Raw genomic sequence first — 18,171 nt, forward strand, 5'->3', positions numbered from 1 at the left:
GGCATTTCTTAATCTGAAAAGATAGAAATGCCAAACATTACACACAAAAACTTGAAACGTTTCTACACAAGCTGTGAGAATTTGAGGTCATTCCAACAAAGATTGCCAAAGTTATTGGGCTACAAAATGGGGTCAACCATTTTGGATGCTCTTAGTGTTAGTATTAGTAACAATAGAATTAGTAGTTAGAGTAGTTGTAGGAGTGGTAGTAGTATTAGCAATAGCAGTGTACATATTGCTTTTAAGTCAATTAAGTCAATCAATCTAGGTTGCAGTGGTAGCTGCAGCCTAGTAAAGAGCGAACCACAGCCCATAGTAGCTAAAAGTTAAAAAAAAATGTGTTTAGAACAAAACTACCTATTGAAAAACAATTGCCATCTGACACTGATTTAGGAATGGTAACTATTATTTCGGTTTGTCTTAAAAGTAAATGTTTATTACAAAAAGAAATTTATGGTGATTTCGAAAAAAAGTGTAAAACCCCTCAAAAATGGCGTCAGATCAAAATGAAAATTCTACCACTGGAATCAGCACGGTCAAAAACCTATTTATTAGAAATTACAACCCTCTCCTTGAACAACAAGGAAAATGACTTTTTTGCATGGGTGCGCTTATCTGTCTTCCTTTTTTTTCCTTTTTTTTAAATGATCCTCCTTAGTCCGTAGGGAAGGGGCTGCGCACTGTATTGGTATCGGAAATATTGATATCACGCGTATTGGTATTAGTGTATTGTCAGCGGCATCGTTTGGGAGGGGCAGGGGAGGGCAATTGCCCCCCCCCCAATAAATTTGAGAAAAAACTATTATATAGGCCGTGCCCCCTGACTCTCCAGATGTAGACCCCTCTTGTCCCAGCAATAAAATGCTGGAGCTACGCCCCTGCGTATTGTTATTGGGCGTATTGATATTGCAGGTATCTAGACAGCTTTTTAATAGTTCATATATAAAGATATTGCTCATATCTACGTCCTGTCTGTAAATTCAACCATTAGCAAGTTCCAAATGGCACTAAAAACAGGACTTTTAGTGCCATGCTCAAGTGAAAAAGCTGGGGCTAGTGGGCTACCAGTACTTTAGAGTGACGTTTAATAGCTCATTTGAAAGCTATTGCTCATATCTACCTGATGTTTATCAATTCTGCCATCCATAAGTGTGATATAGCACTAAAGAAAATACTTTCGATGTCACTTCTTAAGTGGAAAAGTTTGGAAGTATAAACGAAATCATCATCGTAATAATTATGGTCCAAAGCCCGTAACAGGAGGTTTGCAAGAATACCTCTCGTATGTACCTCCTACAAGCCCCCTTAATAAGCTATGCAATTAAAGTACAAGCACTAATAAATCAAATCAGATTATTAGTGACGTGATTCTTTTGGTAGAGCGTTCGACTTCGAAACAGAGTGTCGTGCGTTAGATTCCTGATTGGGTATTTTTTTTTTCAATTATGGTTTTCTCCCTTCTATACGATTATTTTCAGAAGCTTTCGCTGTTTTTGTAAATGTGACGCACTTATTTTTTAAAGCATCTTCCAGGAAGATATTTGGTCAATCATTTTGATTCAAAAGGGAATAGAGGTCATCCAGTTCCTGGTTTGCAACGACATTCTGAGTAGATCTCTAAATAGATACCCCAACCAATGGCGTAATGTATTAAAATCCTGTTGGGAGGGGACAAACTTGGAGCCAATTTTCCCAAATCAAGTGAAAATGACAGAGAAAACTGAAAAACTAACCGGATAGTGGTGAAAAAGATAAAGATGTACTAAAGAAAACTGACCTGTATCAGTGGATGCTTGAATTATGCAAGCCTTATCTTAGTTTTGACAAGATTTTTGGAGAAAGTAAATTTCAGCCGGGAGGGGGAGGGGCAAACTGTGGTCTGGAGGAAAAATGAAGTCTGGGAGAAGTTGCCCTCCTGCCCCATAGAAAATTACGCTCCTGACCCCATATGCTTGCCACTAAGTGGTTGGAGAAATGTAGGCAAATGGTTCTGGAACAACTCAAAGTTGTATATTAAAAGAAGGATTACTTTTTGTTATACATACTTATTCAAATTATTTACTTGACAATTCCACCATAATATTCTCTCCGTACATAAGATTGTGCATTCAAAGAGGAAGAAAGACAAATGAAAACAGTTCTCTAGGAGAATTCTGGTAACTCTTTCCAAAATTGTTGAAATGAAAACAAACTTGGTTTGTAATACCATTTATCGTAACTACACAAGAAATGATCTTTTTTTGAAATTTACCATCACTTCTGAGTAATGAGAGGCTTTTTATTACGTGACCGGTCAATTAAGTTGCTAAGCCACAAGGTTAATTTTTGTTGCTGTAGCAAATAGTTCCGCGAGCAGTACAATACACAAAGCTGTCCGTTCACATACCATTCTGTCTAGTGATAATTTGTCTAAAGCTACTTCCATAAAATTAAATAAATTCAATTTTTTAAAACAAAGAATTAAATATCTATATCTCCTTTTTATTTTTATTTTTTTAAAGAAACGACCCTATGTGTTGATTTTTTTATCCCACTCTAACCTATTTTTTTTCCTTTAATTCTTGTACTTAGGCTTCTTAGTTCAGCTCCTTAATAAGGGTTGAGGTGTCTTATCTCCCCTAGATTGGAGGTGATTAGAAATTATACAAAAAAAAAAAAAAAGTTTCCAACTGAAACTAAGGACCAACATTAAAACTTAAAACAAAAAGAAATTATTCCGTATATATAGAAAAGGTCATGGCAGTGTTGTTTCTAAATTAAATTTTGATCAAAAACGAGTATAGATTAATGTATAAAAGCAAGGTTTTTCTGAGGGAAGTAAAGAGCAAAGTTGAAACTTAAAACAAACAAAAATTATTACTTTGCAGCCACATATCATATATCATATATCAACAAAACTAATGCAAATGAATCAACTGGTGATATTTCCTTTATTTGTAGGATTATAGAAAACTAGTTCTTTACTGAAACACACAAAATCCAACTATAAAAACAAGAATATTGATTTAGGAGCCAAAAGTAAACACGTAGCCTCACAACAACAAACTAATCTATAATGTTTTTCATAGTCCTACAGGAGCTGTGATATCAGTAACTTTCATTATACAATTAAAATTATCTTAAAAACTTAGGCAAAAAAAATAATAAGTTTAAAGTCATTGCATCGCCAATCAAACAATGAATTGATTTATCAGGTAACAGCTTGGTCTCACCTAGTATTACTCGAAATCAAGAACATATCAACCGTAATATGAACTCTGGTGATCGAACACCTGTAATATGAAGTGATCAAACACCATAATCATTTTTCGTCACAAACATAGACACTATCAACTATACTGTATTGATGTATAAAATTGAATCATAGCACATAAATGTAGATTAAGAGAGTTATATTCTATTCCAAAATACTGGAATATCCTAAAGCATTTTCTCATAAAAAATACCGTCCGCCAACATTATGGCAATATTTAGGACACGCCCTGATGATAAAAGAACTTAGAACCTCAGAGGTAAAAATTCAGGATCCCTGAAAATACTGAAGAATCCTTGTCAATACCTCTGGAGGGGAAAGTGTATGCACTGTGTCATCTGAGCACCACAATTTCAGCTTCGATAAGATCATATTTTTAATATCTTTTTAAAGCTGGTAAAATCTCTTCTTGTCCACTTCTAAACTTTGCCGAAGTTCTAAACACAAGGTCTCTTTTCATGGTGCTTCCAACGTAAATGATTTTCGAACGACAGAAAAACAAGGTAACTTTAAATTAGACCTGTCCCTACTTATAGACCCAAATTTTGCCATGCCCATGTAGACTTTTTGTCAGTTAACATCGAATATAATGAAAACGAAAAAGATTGATTTAGTACATCCATGAACAATGAACTAGTGTGAAAGCACAAAAGCCATAAAAACATTTAAACAGTAAAAACTGCTTGTGGGAGCTTAAGGCTCATCTTCCTACCAGAATTCCTCTTGACAGGTATGATCGGCATGAGGGTCAGCATTTTCACTTCTTTTGGTAGCTTTTTGCCAATCAGAGTAATTTTTGCGCATATTATAAGGTACAATTCAAGAGTCAAGCGATGTTGCAGAGCACTAGGTAAGCTGGGTTACCCTTCAATCACTTTTGGCTCTTGAAAAGAGCAATAGAACTTCCAATTTTCTGTCGAATGAGCTCATTTCGAAGTTTCTACGACAACCCCATCTGCGTGGAGTGCCATGGTAAAAAGAAATATACTAATATACTGTGCCCACATCGCTCTTCACTTCAGCAGTGCTATTGCGCGGCCTATAGTTTATGGTTGTTTTGAGTTTTAATCATTATAGGAATTTATACCTCGTATATGGATTGTTTGGACTATTTCTATCAAAATGGCTGTCTCACCAGAGGGTGTCGTGTGGGGAGGGGGGCTAATTGTCCTCATATGACTGTTGGATCTTAAAAAGGAATTAGAACTTTCAATTTCAAATCAAATGAGCCCCATCTGAAGTTTACAGACCACCCGTTGCTTAAAAATTTTACATGCCCTCGGTGCATGTAATCAATGCTGAACAAAATAGAGGTCTACAAATTTTGATTGTATGCTGATTTTCGGAAATGATAGGCGTGGTGGGGGGGATTGTCCTCAAATCCCTTTTGACTCTTATAAATAGCACTAAACTTAGATCAAATGAGCCCAATCTGAAGTTTATACGACTATCCATTCCATAAAACCTTTTATGCCCCCGGGGAATAGCTTACAACTCTTGTCCCAGGGCTCTTAGGGGGTTCTGTCAACGCTGAGGGCATTGCTATATGTTCTTCAGACCATTTTCACCAAAATGACTATCTCAAAGTTTTTGTTGGATGTATCTAGGGAAAAGAAGACGTGGGTAGAGGGGGGTGGCTTGTTTGCTTCTGACCACTTCTGACTCTTAAAACTGGCACTAGAACTTCTGATTCTGAATCCAGTGAGTCCCCTCCAAAGTAATAAAACCAACCCTTCCATAAAAATCTTAAATTTTAATAATGGGGTGGTATCATCAAATTTAATATTTGATAATTTAATTTAAAGCTTTGGGGGTGGTATCCCCCATACCACCATTTAAATAATAAAATTTGAAGCTTTGGGGGTGGTATTATCCACAAAAATATAATTAATGGACCTTTCAAATATGCTTAACAAAATGGCAATCTCAAAATTTTGATTAAACATGTTTGGGGAAATGACGGGCGAGGGGGGGGTGGCTGTTTGCCCTCCAATCACTTATGATTCTTAGAAAGGGCATTAGAACTTTCAATTTCAAATTGAGTTCGCTTTCGAAGTTTCAACGGCAACCCTATCTACACGATTTGCCGTGGTCAGAAGTAAAAAATAAAGTGTAACCTTATCGCTTTTTCATTCATTAAATAAAAAAAACTAGTTTTTTTCTACTTGAAGTAAGAAACAACATTAAAACTTAATACGAACAGAAATTATTTCGTATATTAGGGGAGCTGTCCCTTTCTCAATACCCCTCTCTTCACGCTCAAATTGTTTTTAAATAACTTTTAAAAAGGTTTTGACGGCCCTTGTGTTTTAAGAATTGCTCTTAAAAAAATACACAAAAGGTGAAACATTAGCGTAGAGAGAGGGATATTGAGGAGGGAGTAATCCCCGTCATATACGGAATAATTTCAGTTCGTTTTAAGTTTTAATGTCGCTTTTAACTTTCGGTAGAAAAGACATTTTTTATATTTATTTCTGATCGTTTTTCAGATAATCCCAGGAAGTCCACCCCATTTGTGTAAATCCCCCATGAACAATTCCTGTATATAAAGTTCATCCCATGTAAAAATCATCCGCCAGGAAATTACCCCCGGATAATTCCATCCCTGCTGCAAAATCTTTCCAGATTTTTTTTTGCTTACGGTTCTGCCTGGAAAACACTCCTTAGCATACTTTTATTAGAAGAAAGACTTGTTTTCATTTAGTTTCTGATACTTCTTAAGGTCATTGGAGAAGGTTTGGAAAATACCCCCCCCCCTCCTGGAAAGTTTCTTCCCCGGAAATTTCCCATGGAAATTTTCTCCTGGTGTATTCTCCTGGAGTTGGAATTCTCCTGGAGAATTCCAACTTCGCTGAAAACTTCCCCCTGACAGTTCCTTCAAAGTGTTTCCACATGTACAATGGGATCAACGACGAGAAAGTAAGACAAGTAATACAAATTTTGTATACGAGTTCTGGCCAATTCTCCCCACGTAAAATTTCCCCTGAAAAGTTCACCCCCAGAAACTTTCGATCCCAATGGGAAATTCTCCCCGTAGAAATTCATCGGCAGAAGATATCTTTCCCCCCCCCCCTGGAAAATGTCGGTATACTTCCCTATAACAAATACTATATGTAAACAATGGGCAAATTTCATAACTTGCGGCCCTTCCTCTGGTGGTTATGAGGGGTCATGTCATCTCCAAAGACATATCTATTGTACCTTTCATCTACACTGAACAAAATGGCTATCTCAAAATCTTGACCATGTCTTGAATGTCTTGAATGTCTTGAATGTCAAACTCTTGAATGTGATGGCGTGATTTTCATTAAGATCATTTGACTTTTAGGGGGTGTTTTTCACCTTTTTCGAAAATTTGGCAAATTTTCTCAGGTCTGTAGCCTTTGATGGGTAACACGAAACTTAATGAATATTATATATTTGGAATCAGCACAATAAGCTAATTCTTTTGATACATCTATTGATACCAAAATTGATTCCGGATCATAAAGAATCCAATTATTTTCTTCTGTTAACTTTTCATTTTCAGTTCGTAGTACTTGATAAATAGATAAATGTTTTTGCTTGTCTATTGGAAGCCGGAAGCGATTGTTAACGAAAAAGGTGCCTGCTAGTTGATTATTTTGACTGAAGCATAAAAGCAAGAGAAAATAAAACCGTTTATAGATGAAAGAACACGAACTTGTAAAGAATTTCAAGAGTATTTTCAGATAGTTGTCTGCGGAAAAGAGCAAGCGACTCCGGAAAATACTGTGTAAAGCGTAAAAAGTTGGTAGAAAGTAAGTAGTTAAGTAAATTAAGTGCTAGATAAGTAGTTTTAAGTCTACTTTGGTGATAAATGAAATTTTTTTTTACGAAAATATGTATCCACCAGGGAAATATTCTATTTTTTGTCATAAATTTGCTAAATATGTCCCAAATTTCTAAAATATATCCCTTTTTTGCCCTATTATGTCCCGGCACATAGGAATATGTCCTTTGGACATAAAATATGTCCAGTTGGAACCCCTTGCATCACTGGAATCGCTGCCCTACTGTTAGTGATAATACTTTTCTAGAATGAACTATTGATTATAAGGTTAATATTGCAAGCTGAAACCTGAAATCAGAGTTACCATCTTTCAAGGCGTGTCAACTTTCAAAAATTGTTCAGTAAATAGTTAGTTACTAGTTTAATATGGATAGTTTCGCAATAAATTTATTATCCTTACAGATAAAAATAATTTCAAACTTCAAATCGTTTTTTAACAAATATTAATACAAAAATGAGTTAAAATATTCATTTCACGATAACATAATGTTAGATAAAATATTTTTCATTTTGCCATATTAGGAAATTCACTTCGCAAAAGGACTTGTAATTATTAAAACGCATATTTTTGAAATATAAAAGCAGAAACAACATGCAGTTTGGAATTAACATAAAAACCTATTTCCTTTGATATGTATACTGTTAATGAAAACTATCTTTTTTTTCCGGTTGCAAATAGCTGGAGTAACTTCTTGCATAAACTAGTTATAACAAACCGTGTTATTCCTTTGGGTTTTGCGCTTTTGTCTTTTTTTAATAGCAATTGCTCCGTCTATGACAGTTTAGTCAAAATGAAATCTTACGTTCAAGAGCATTTGATGTTCATCTGATCAAAGATAACATTAATTGCGTAAAAATTATAAGTAAAAATGAAAAAAAATATAAAAGGTTGAAAATGAAAAGATTTTGATATATACCAGGCCAATGCTAGTCATTACTTTATACAAAGGATTACTTAGGTCGTTGAAAAATTTAGCACTGTTGCATTATCTGTAAGACACGCGTGATATTGTACATTTGACATGCTAAAGAAACTAGTCGAACAGATTTCTTTCAAAGGAAAATTCCTATGCTGATGATTGCAAACAGTGATTTATCACTGCTTTTACAATATTTAAACTTTTATTTTTTGGAGTTTAGGGGCAAAGAAAGGGTGGCCGGCGTTTACCCCTCCCGGTGACTACCCCCAACCTTGGAAAATACCCCCCCCCGTGGAAGATAAGGCTTTCCAAATTTGAGAATTTTATTTGAGTTTTATTTTTTTAATTTCCGTTAGGGAAGGAATTTTGGTACTTGTGTATTATGGGCCACTCACTCAAGTTTAAACTGTGTAAAATTCGAGAACGCACCGGCTTTTTCGTTAGTTTCTTCGTTGCTTTAGACATAAATTTGGGCTATATATTTGCATATTAGGAGGAGGAGGGGTAAATTATAGCGGGTCTGCATGCAAAATGTGTTTGTCGCAATTATTCTGCATATTAGATGGATAGATAAGTGTATTTTAAAGCATAATATACGGCCAAGAACACGATAAAATAACATAAATGAAAGGCACAAATAACCTAAACTTTAATCAGCGATAATACTAAAACACTTGAATGAAACACTACATTAACCTAATATTAGTACTTAATACTTGGAAAAAAGGCCATTGAAAAAAAACAACAAAAAAAAACAAATACACTTAACACTTGAAAAAAACACTTAAATGAAACATTATATTTACTTTATATTGGAATTTTTTTTTTTTTTTTTATTTAACGAAATTTACAGATACTTCTTCCAGATGCTATTCTTCTGTAATTTTTTAGTGGCAATATACCCAGAAAGAATTATTTTCTGACTTCAAACTATCCAAATACTTACCCTCCCCCCCTATGTGCAAATATGTAGCCCAGAGACTAAATTTGGGCTATATGTTTGCACATTAGGGAGGGGGGGGAAGTGGGTACAATTATTCTGCATATTATTAAGTAAGAATTGTTTCCTGACTTCAAACCATCCAAATACTTTATCCTCCCCCCTCCCCTTATGTGCAAATATATAGCCCAAATTATGTATTTCCCATATATTCTATCACTTGTCTTTGTCTTGTCTCGCGCTAAGCTGAAAAAATCTAACGAAGAGACCTGTTTTGTTCTAGAGTTTTACACGGCGTAAACTTGAGCGAGTTGCCCAGGTCCCCTTAGCCCAGAATCATACATGAGTAAGTTTCAAGCCTTTCGGAAACCAAAGTTTTTTTAGCTCTTTTTTTGGCCTGATTTTTAGATAAGCAATAGTTCCTTCCTTTTTTTTTCATTTAAGTTGAAAGTGCCCCCATTAGGGACAGCTTCAAGCCAATCGTAAAAGCGGCTTTGTGGTGTGTTTTAGACGACATGTGCCCCAAGCCAAGTTTTCTGTACATAAGTTCCCCTTTGGCATAGGGTCTTTTAGTTATTAGCTTCAGACTAATCAAGGACAAAAATTTTTTGGTCTACTTCACTAACTTCCTCAATCTTCCAATAAATAAAAATAATCCTCTTGGCCCAGGAAACAAACCCTGTAAGTGTCAAGTAAGACCGAGATCAAGCGTTCCTTCCTTTTAGCCCACCCATAAGCAATGGCAACTTACATAACTTATGGTCCTGGGCCCCCAGGCAGCTTTAGTACAAGTTTTTAGCTATTTAAAAAAACTGTTTCCTATTCTAATTAAACGGTCCTTGTGTTTCAGGATTCGTTCTTAAGAAACTGGGATAAATAGTCAAACTTTGGCGTAAAGAGCAAGGTATTGACGAGGGGGCAACCCCTCCATATGCGGAATAATTTCTTTTCGTTTTTAGTTTTAATGTTTCTCCTTACTTTCAGATGAAAAAAGTTTTTTTTGTCTAATTTCTGATATTTTTCCAAAATAATACCGGTAAATCTGTCTAACCCTTTATGAAAAATTCCCTCCCCACACAGGAAACTCCTCCGTAGAAAGCTCCCCTCACGAAAAATACACGCGCCTTAAAATTCCTTCCTGACAATTCCATCTTCGCTGAAAATCCCTCTTCCCCATTCGTAGAATTTCTTGCAGACGATTCAGCCTGAAAAATTATTCTTAGCATACTATCATTTGAAAAAAAAACTATGATCTAGTCGTTTTTCTGATCACTCCAGACATCCCCCCTTCCATGGAATTTTCTTCTCGGAAATCGAAACATGCTGAGAATTTCCCCCGGACAATTCCCCTGGAATATATTCGCATGCAAAATTGAGTTGTCAAAGAGAAAGTAAGACAAATAAAAAGACTTTCATATAGGAATTATGCCTAATCCCTCCGGTGTAAAATTTCCCCTGGAAAGCTCACCCCTGTAAATTTTCTTCCCCTTGTAAAATTATCCCCGTGTAAACCGATCCTAAGAAAAAAAAAACGAAGCTAAAAAATGTCAGTATACTTCCCAATAACAAATACTATACATAAACAATGGGTCAATTTTATACTTTACACACAAATCCTAATGGCCCTGGGGGGGGGGGGGTAATGCTATATTCAAAGACAAAGTTTTGCGGAGAAAAATTACTCAACAAAATCTCAAAATTTTCATCGAAAAATTTTTGGGAAAAAAGAGGTGTGATAGGGGGGCTAGTTGCCCTCCAATCTTTTTGATCACTTGAAAAGAGCACCAGAACTTTTAATTCCCGTCGAAATAAGCCTTTTCCCGATGTTCTAGGACAATTGGTTCGATACGATCACTCCTGAAAAAAAAAGTAAATACGGATCCGTGATCTTTCTTCTGGCAAACAATACAAAATTCTATTTTTTTTTTTTGCAGATAGCTTGAAACCTCAACAGTAGGGTTCTCTGATACGCTGAATCTGAGGGTGTGGCTTCCATGAAAATTCTTGATTTTTAGGGTTTTTCCCCCTTTTCGAAAATCAGTTAAATTATCTTATGCTCGTAGCCTTTTATATGTAGAGCTAAGCTTTATGAATATTAAATTTTTGGAATCAGCATAATAAACCGATTCTTTTAAATATATCTATTGATTTCGAAATTTAGTTTTTTATAGTTTTGGTTACTATTGAACCGTGTTGCTCCTTACTTACAGTTCATGACTGCGAACTGTTGTCAGTATAATTTTCAAAGCCACTTTCACTACCTGCTGGTGAAAATACTAAGCACCTTTTACAATGTAATATTACTGCTCATAATAATAATAATAACTCACTGCAGTACCAAGCTGCATGAGGCCAACACAGCTACGCAAGCTCCTCCCCCTTTTGAATCCATTTAAGGCCTGCCTCTTTACACTCTCCCAAAAAGTTCCTGTTTCCCTTAAATTCTTCCTTACAACCTCCACCAACCTCATTCGGGGAGGACCTGCTTTCCGTTTGGCCCTAGATGGTTGGCGGAAAAGAACGATCGGTACTTGTCTAGAATCCGGTTAGCACGCGAGAATTATATTGCGAAGATCAGATAGGCATTACCCGGAAATTCTTATGAGATGTTGTACAAACAAAGGGTTTCTCACTTCGGAAACTATATTTAAACTTTAGTTTTTTGGGGTTTGGGGGGGACTAAAAGGTAACTAGGTTGGGTTAAGTTTAGTTAGGTTAGATTACGTATTTAATATAAGCTATGCTTTACCCCCACCCACCGAAAGTGCAAATATATAGCCCAAATTGGTTTCTGAATTGTTACATTTTCATCCTATTTTGTTTTATTTCATTAGTATTATTTATTTCATTAGTACTTGGCCTTGAATGTTGCCAAGTCACATTTTCTTATTTTTTCTCGAATTGGTGTAGCTTTCCCTCAACTGACACAGCTTCAGGTGTCACAAGGCTTCTTGTGTAGACCAAAGAATCGGTTGGTCCGATTTCTTGGTATCCTAATTGATGAGAACCGTTTGTTGAGACACAATATAGCCATGATTGGGGTTAAGGTCTCACAAAGTTTGGGGTTCATTTAAAAACTCAAACACACCTTTCCTGGATCTATTCTGAAGCTTCTTTTTTTCTGACTTGTCCAGTCATATGTATCTTATTGCACCATAATATGGATGTCTACTTTTCCTTCTACACTGCGGTCGCTTTCTGTCATGTATTATAAAAAACCGCGTCTTGTTATTGACAACAAAACTTATTAAACAAGAACCCTTATAAAAAAAAAGTCTAAATAAAATATTTATTTTTCTTATTTATTTTTTAATAAACTTCATGGCAATCTTCCAAAATCTCTTCAAAAAACTCCTCAGTTTATTTCTGATTCAGCTCTATATAAAATTCGTTCGTCACATAATATCAGCATTCCTCCTACTCCCACTGTGCGGTCAGATTTCAATCCCCTCATCGCTTGTCATCAGGTTTGGAACTCCCTGCCTTCTTCAGTACAGAAATACCACTCGTTTGGCACTTTCAAGAGGATTCTTAAGGACCATTTAGTTAAGAATCAAACTGAATAATTTTTTTTTCTTTTTTTTTTCCCTGAATGTTTAGTTTGTTTTATGGTGGTATTCTCTGCGCTATGACTCCCAGGCCTCAGGTATGATTATCAATATTTATTGGTGAAACTTGTATAGTTCACTATGGAGAAGCATTCATGAAGACAGGTTAAATTTTATTGCTTTCGCACCATTTTATTACAGTCTAATAATTACAGTCTGTTTCGACGACAGGAATTCGCTTATAGTAATAATTTTTTTTTTTGAGTCTATTTAATATAATTAATTCATTTAGTTTATTTATTCTAATTTTTTCTATAGTTTCTATTTTATTTATATTTTCTTTTCTTCTCCTTCATATGTGAGTAAGTGATCATTTTAAATTTTCTTTTGTTTTTGATCCTTGAGTATGTAATTCATATGTCTTCCCTCTTTGTACAGGCCAATGAGCCTTTGAGGGATTTATAACATCTAATATTGTATGCGTATTTAATGAAGAATAAAACTTATCTTATCTTATCTATCTTATCTTACCGGATTCTAGAAAAGTGCCGAACAATCTTTGGAAATCAACCGACTGTCTGTATTTTTTTCTTTTTGTGTTTCATGATTTGAGGGTGAAACTCTGTGGTCTTTATAATACACAAGTTCCATTTGAACAATGTTGTGAGGTCCCCTACCCCAACAACCCCCTACCCCAACCCCAAATGGGCCTCCCTACCCCAACCCCAAAGGGCCCCCGCCCCCAAAGGCCCCCGGCCCCCCAATAGCCCCAAAGGCCCCCAAAGGGCCCCCTGGGCCCCACGTTTTTTAAATACTTTTTTGAATCAATTTGTTTGCATGTCTGGGTTGGTGTTTCCAAGTCCAAGAATTTGTCTTTGTTGCTTTGTATATCTAAAGTGCCTGTCTTTCTCTGTTTGCATGTCTAATTCTATTTGTTTGCATGTCTGGGTTAGTGTTTGCAAGTCTAAGTATTTGTCTTTGTTGGTTTGTATATCTAAATTGCCTGTCTTTCTCTGTTTGCAAGTCTGATTCTATTTGTTTGCATGTCTGGGTTGGTGTTTGCAAGTCCAAGTATTTGTCTCTGTTGGTTTGTATAACTAAAGTGCCTGTCTTTCTCTGTTTGCATGTCTGATTCTATTTGTTTGCATGTCTGGAATGGTTACTGCAAGTCCGAGTATTTGTCCTTGTTGGTTTGTATATCTAAAGGGCATGTCTTTCTCTGTTTGCATGTCTGATTCTATTTGTTTGCATGTCTGGGTTGGTGCTTTGCAAGTCCAAGTATTTGTCTTTGTTGGTTTGTCTATCTAAAGTGCCTGTCTTTCTCTGTTTGCATGTCTGATTCTATTTGTTTGCATGTCTGGGTTGGTGCTTTGCAAGTCCAAGAATTTATCTTTCGTGGTTTGAATGTCTAAGGTGTCTGTCTTTCTTTGTTTGTGTGTCTGATTCTACTTGTTTGCTTGTCTGGGTTGGTGTTTGCAAGTCCAAGAATTTGTCTTTGTTTATTTGAATGTCTAAGGTGTCTGTCTTTCTCTGTTTTTGTGTCTGATTCTATTTGTTTGCATGTCTGGATTGGTGTTTGCAAGTCCCAGAATTTATCTTTGTTGGTTTGAATGTCTAAAGTGTCTGTCTTTTTCTGTTTGTGTATTTGATTCTATTTGTTTGCATGTCTGTATTGGTGTTTGCATGTCCAAGTATTTGTCTTTGTTGGTTTGTATATCTAAACTGCCTGTCTTTCTCTGCTTGCATGTCTGATTCTATTTGTTTGCATGTCTGGCATGGTGTTTACAAGTCCAAGTATTTGTCTTTGTTGGTTGTATATCTAAAGTGCATGTCTTTCTCTTTTTGCTTGTCTGATTCTACTTGTTTGCATGTCTGGGTTGGTGTTTGCAAGTCAAAGTATTTGTCTTTGTTGGTTTGTATATCTAAAGTGCCTGTCTTTCTCTGTTTGCATGTCTGATTCTATTTGTTTGCATGTCTGGGTTGATGTTTGCTAGTCCAAGTATTTGTCTTTGGTGGTTTGTATATCTAAAGTGCCTGTCTTTCTCTGTTTGTATGTCTGATTTTATTTGTTTGCATGTCTGGGTTGGTGTTTGCAAGTCCAAGTATTTGTCTTTGTTGGTTTTGTATATCCAAAGTGCATGTCTTTCTCTGCTTGCATGTCTGATTCTATTTGTTTGCATGTCTGGCTTGGTGTTTGCACCCCCTCCCCCCAAAAAAGGCCCTCCCCAAGGGCCCCTGGGCCCCAAAGAGCCCCCTCCCTCCCATCCCGCTCCCTTTCCCACTACATAGAAATACAAAAACTATAGGTCTGATTAGGTTAGGTTAGGCCAAATTAGGTTAAGTTAGGTTAGGTTAGGTTAGCCTACGTATGCGTTCGTACGTAAGCTAACCTAACCTAACTTAACCTAACTTAACCTAATCTAGCCTAACCTAACCTAATCTAACCTATGTTTTTTTTATTTCTATGTAGTGGGAAAAGGAGGGGGTGGGAGGGAGGGGGCTCTTTGGGGCCCGGGGCCCTTGGGGGTCTTTGGGGGGGGCTCAATAGAATCAGACATGCAAACAGAGAAAGACAGGCACTTTAGATATACAAACCAACAAAGACAAATATTTGGACTTGCAAACACCAACCCAGACATGCAAACAAATAGAATCAGACATGCAAACAGAGAAAGACAGGCACTTTAGATATACAAACTAACAAAGACAAATACTTGGACTTGCAAACACCAACCCAGACATGCAAATAAATAAAATCAGACATGCAAACAGAGAAAGACAGGCACTTTAGATATACAAAACGAACAAAGACAAATACTTGGACTTGCAAACACCAAGACAGACATGCAAACAAATAGAATCAGACATGCAATCAGAGAAAGACATGCACTTTGGATATACAAACCAACAAAGACAAATACTTGGACTTGCAAACACCAACCCAGACATGCAAACAAATAAAATCAGACATGCAAACAGAGAAAGACAGGCAGTTTAGATATACAAACCAACAAAGACAAATACTTGGACTTGTAAACACCAACCCAGACATGTAAATAAATAAAATCAGACATGCAAACAGAGAAAGACAGGCACTTTAGATATACAAAACGAACAAAGACAAATACTTGGACTTGCAAACACCAAGACAGACATGCAAACAAATAGAATCAGACATGCAATCGGAGAAAGACATGCACTTTAGATATACAAACCAACAAAGACAAATACTTGGACTTGCAAACACCAACCCAGACATGCAAACAAATAAAATCAGACATGCAAACAGAGAAAGACAGGTAGTTTGGATATACAAACCCAACAAAGACAAATACTTGGACTTGTAAACACCAACCCAGACATGCAAACAAATAGAATCAGTCATGCAAACAGAGAAAGACAGGCACTTTAGATATACAAACCAACAAAGACAAATTCTGGGACTTGCAAACACCAACCCAGACATGCAAACAAATAGAATCAGACACACAAACAGAGAAAGACAGACACTTTAGACATTCAAACCAACAAAGACAAATTCTTGGACTTGCAAACACCAACCCAGACATGCAAACAAGTAGAATCAGACACACAAACAAAGAAAGACAGACACTTTAGACATTCAAACCAATAAAGATAAATTCTTGGACTTGCAAAGCACCAACCCAGACAAGCAAACAAATAGAATCATACATGCAAACAGAGAAAGACAGGCACTTTAGATAAACAAACCAACAAAGAAAAATACTTGGACTTGCAAAGCACCAACCCAGACATGCAAACAAGTTGAATCAGACATGCAAAAAGAGAAAGAAAGGCAATTTAGCTATAGAAACCAACAAATACAAATTCTTGTACTTGGAAACACCAAGCCAGGAATGCAAACAGATAAAATAAGACATGCAAACAGAGAAAGACAGGAACTTTAGATATACAAACCAACAAAAACAAATACTTGGACTTGCAAACACCAACCCAGACATGCAAACAAGTAGAATCAGACATGCAAACAGAGAAAGACAGGCACTTTAGATATACAAAACCAACAAAGACGAATACTTGGACTTGCAAACACCAACCCAGACATGTAAACAAATAGAATCAGACATACAAACAGAGAAAGACAGGCACTTTAGATATAAAAAACGAACAATGACAAATACTTGGACTTGCAAACACCAACCCAGGCATGCAAACACATAGAATAAGACATGCAAACAGAGAAAGACAGGCACTTTAGATATAAAAACCAACAAAGACAAATTCTTGGACTTGGAAACACCAACCCAGATAAGCAAACAAATTGATTCAAAAAAGTATTTAAAGAAAATGTGGGGCCCCGTGGGCCCTTTCGGGGCCCGGGACCAGGGGCCTTTGGCGGCCCGGGGGACTTTGGGGGGCGGGGGTCCTTTGGGGTAGGGGTAGGGGGCCCTTTAGGGTTGGGGGGAGGTTGTTGGGGTAGGGGACCTCACAACATTGTTCAAATGGAACTTGTGTATTATAACGACCACAGAGTTTCACTCTCAAATCATCTTCTAAATCATCTTCTAAAATCATCTTCTAAAAAGTCTCAAACTGTTTCGCCCAAATCATCTTCTAAAATGTCTCAAAACGGTTTCGCCCAAAAAATCCCTAAACGTAATTTCTGCGTGTTCCTTTTGTTTTGGCATCCCTGTGCTGTCACATTTGAAATTCCTAGGAAACCCTTTCCAGCGTTAATCTCTTCATCTCATAGATGTTCCTAGCTACACTATTATGGTTTCGATAGAATATTAATTTATCTCTGTGACTTAAAGATTAGAGAAGCCGTATTAAAAAAATAGAATATCAATTTATTTCTTTAGACTCCCGTATAATCCTTAGGAAACAAGTGATGACATTCCTAATTTCCCTTTCTTGGATCAATGACTACACCTAGAAACAACAAATAAATTCCCCTTTCTTGAATCAATAATTCCCCTTAGAAACAACAAATAAATTCCCCTTTCATGGATCAATACATTCCCCTCAATTATGTAAATCAAGTTCTTGGAAATTCATTTCCCCCTGGGGTCCTAGATCAATACATTCCCCGCCGATTATGTAAATCATCCCCAGTGTCATTACACCTAGACGAACAACAACAAATTAATTGATCTTGACCCCCATTAGACTCGATCGATAATCCTTGAATAAATTCTGTCCCGTCGGCGTTAGACTAAATTGTAGATGGCAGCACATGTGTTCGTTCCGGACTGCTACCCCCTTTTCTACCAGCAGCCGCCCTCATACGTCTCTTTTTTCTCAAAAATGGCTCAATCAAAATTTTGACATAGCCATTTGTTCAGCATATTTGAAAGGTTCCAAAACTATTCGCACATATAAGCGGCATCAACCTATACTCTTTTTCTATGGTTATCAGTTTTAATACTAGGAGACTAAACTTCGCTTTGTGAGAAGAATTTCAGTCATAAAATGACATTCAGTGTACCCCTCATCCTCCGAAAATATACTTCCCGAAGACCGTGATTCACCGAAGAAGAACTTTTGTGTAATTTTCCAGGAGAAATTTTTCCAGATTTCCATCTAAAAAATTGAAAAACAACCCTAAAGTACAGCGTAATTACTGGGAAGCCAGCAACAATTTTGAAAATGATCCTTTTTATATTTTTCATGGAAAAAATTTTACCGCCCTTAACAAATTTTGATAATTATCGGTC

The sequence above is a fragment of the Artemia sp. Qi Xiang Cuo genome, chromosome 20, assembly GCF_049724085.1.
Source record: "Artemia sp. Qi Xiang Cuo chromosome 20, ASM4972408v1, whole genome shotgun sequence".
NCBI classification, from domain to species: domain Eukaryota; kingdom Metazoa; phylum Arthropoda; class Branchiopoda; order Anostraca; family Artemiidae; genus Artemia; species Artemia sp. Qi Xiang Cuo.